The following is a 3073-nucleotide window of genomic DNA, read 5'->3' on the forward strand; positions in this document are numbered from 1 at the left end:
ATTTAATAAGGAAACACTCGAAGGTCACTTCTGTGAAGGAAGGAAAGTTGCATCACAAAATATATAAGCCCAAGAGTAAATTCTGTCTCTCAAACAAAAGCTCTGTAGAAACTATGTAATGTGAATGACCAGCTGAACAACTAACTCTCTCTACTGGATTGTCACTTTGAACTCCAGGGGCAAACTTACCACACTTTGCCATGTATAATGCATACTTTTTGGCCCAAATTTTTTAGGGAAATATAAGGATGCCCATCATACATGGGTAGTGCCTGAAATACCTTGTGTCTGTTCTTGTGTTTTCTAATTATTTGTTACATAAGATCTCTTGTACCAAACATGTTCGAAAATAAATGCTAAAATTCCTTTATAGTACAAAAAACAAGTATCTAAATATAAATAAATAAAAATTGAATTAAAAAATTTAAATGAAATACTGTTTTCCCGAAAGTTTGGTCGAAAAACCTGGGTGCACACTATACACAGCAAAACACAGATACTTTCTAAATCAAAAGCTAAATTATAGAACAAATATTTGCAACCACAAGGTCAAAATCACTAAATGATTAATTTTCACCAGGAAAATACATTTAAAATAAAATAGAACTTTTGTTCATGTGTATCATGTCACACAGAGGCTGGCTTTTTTAACTCATTAAAAAAAAGTCTAGATATTTGTCAATGTGGCCAGAGCATTCAACAACAGAAGGGGAGCTCAGCCAGAGCGCACAGCTGGGCCCGCCTCGCCCCTGCAGGGCCCCGTGGTGCCCCTCCCACACCGCTCTGCTCCAGGGGACCTCCTGCAGAGATATCCTGACCCCGCACAAGCCCGCAGCCTCCCTCCACGCCCACTGGGAGCGTCCACCTGCCCCCTGGCCCCTGGTCTCCCGCAGTCAGGCGACATCCTCACAGGGCCGCCAGAAGCTGAGTGACTATGGGCACCATCTCTAGGCTACACCCAGGACCTGGGACAGCCAGGGGCCCCCAAAGCTCAGCGGGCCCCAACCTTTCTGGCACCAGAGGCCAGTTTCGTGGGAGAATGTTTTCCCACAGGCCAGGGTGAGCGTGATTTCAGGATGATTGCAGCGCCATTGCATTGACCACGCCCTTTATTTCTATTACCACTACATAGTAATATATGATGACATAGTCAGACAAATCACCGTGGTGCAGAATCAGCGGGAGCCTGAGCTTGCTCCCTGCAACTAGACGGTCCGGTCTGGGGTGATGGGAGACAGTGACACCCGAAGCGTGTCGCTTAGGTCCAGTCTACTCCGTAGTCTTGTTTAGGTTGCTGTCCCTGCAGAAACCCCGCTTCCCTAAGATGGGATGTTGGAAACGGGAGCAGGCTTCTCAGGGCCTCTGCGGCAATCGCAGGATATTCCACCTTGACTTTATTTTCGTTTTGCCTGCAACAATCCCTTTATTTTCTTTTTACCGTTAAGGCTACAGAAAACCTGCACACAGACAAGGCCATTAATTCTCCTACTGAAAGTGCCCCTGTCCGCACCGCCAAGGTCTCCGTCAGGTCCACGGTGAGCGTGGGGCAGGTCACGTTCTGTCCCGCAGGTGCAGGTTCTCGTGAGTCTGGGGGGTTACGACGCATTCTTTCTGGAAATCCCAGCTTTTCACAAATGGCCTCCTTGATGGGGGAATCCTGTGCTACTTCAGGGGGCTCCGTGAAGACGGGAGGCGGAGCAGGCGTTAAATGAGCGATTTTGCAGTCTCCTGATGCATGTTCTCGTGACACGCTGGTCTCGTCGGCCTCTGGTAAAGTCTCGGGTCACTCACTCTGATGAGCACTGTGTCAAGTCTGTAAAAAAAGCAACAGCAGGAAAAAGCTGGGAGGCACTCTACTCTAATTTTCACACTTAGAGTGAAAACTCCATGATGGTGAACTCATCCTCAAACAGGAGAACTTCTTCAAAAAACCTCATCTGTTCTCTGGCTTTCGGTTTCTCTGTGTCTACAAGATGTGTTGTACGTACAACCTTCAACTTGAGTGATTCTCCAAGTAACGTCCCCTTGTAATCTGCCCTGCAGGTCCCACCCTAGGGTTTAATACCCCCTGGGAGTGTGGGCCCTCTGTCCTGCTTTCCTGCCCCTCTGCCGCGCAGGCTCCTTTGAGCGTTCCTGGGTGGTTGGTCAGACGTCTTAAAGCATCTGTGGCATTGACCTCGATCCCAAACCCAGAAAAGTGGTGGATTCTTAAAACGTCATCTCCAAACATCTTTTCTGGGAGCGATGGCATATGCAATTCATCAGCTCACTTCTCCGGGTCTGCAGACCTCAGTGACGTGGGGGCTGGTAGCTGTCAGCCTCCAGGGCCCCAAGGAGAAGTCCTGCTCTGGAAGCCTTGGGCCATCCTGGCCCAGGGGGGGCCCAAGTGGGCGGAGGGGACCACAGCGGTACACACCATTCCCCAGCCTCACCCCACCCCCCACTTGACTTTATCTGCTCACCTCCTGCTGTGTGCCCCAGTTCCTACCTTCCTAAGAGAGTTCAGACCATACTGGTCTGTCCTCCCACGTGGGGGAGGGGGGTGGTCAGGGATGCCTGCTCAGCTGCTGGCCATCAGGAAAGCTGGGGAAAGAGACCCCCTCCCCATACACGAGTACAAACACTGGTTTTTGGCACATAGCAAAACCCCTATAAATTATCACCATTAAAAAATGACACTTTCTAAATATTATCGAATATCAAATTCATTATATTTTATAATTGAGTTACTAGTTTTTGTAAAACACATTTGCTTGAGTTATTAGTTTTTGTAAAACATGTTTGCTTGAATTGCGATATAAATAAGGCTTATACTTGGCAGTTAATGGATAAGCTTCCTAAATCTTGTCTATAAATTCACCTTTATTTTCTTATTTATTGTTAACTTTGCGATTTCATTGTTGCTGAAGAAACTGGGTGGCTTGTAACAGAGACTTGCCTGCAGTCTGGATTTTGCTGAATACATATCCATGGTGTTGTCTTTGTCTAACTCCCATAATTCTCATAAATTGATTGTTAGTAAGATTTGATGAGATTGTCCATTTTTTTTTTTTGGCAAGATGACCTGCATTGG

The 3073-nt window shown here is 46.9% G+C and overlaps 1 pseudogene; it reads right to left on the reverse strand.

Annotated features, from left to right (window-relative positions):
* Positions 1-1423: 1423 nt before the first annotated feature.
* Positions 1424-2251, reverse strand: LOC128779346 (TIP41-like protein; annotated as a pseudogene).
* Positions 2252-3073: the final 822 nt, after the last annotated feature.

Source organism: Desmodus rotundus, chromosome 10 (assembly GCF_022682495.2).
Source record: "Desmodus rotundus isolate HL8 chromosome 10, HLdesRot8A.1, whole genome shotgun sequence".
Lineage (NCBI taxonomy): Eukaryota > Metazoa > Chordata > Mammalia > Chiroptera > Phyllostomidae > Desmodus > Desmodus rotundus.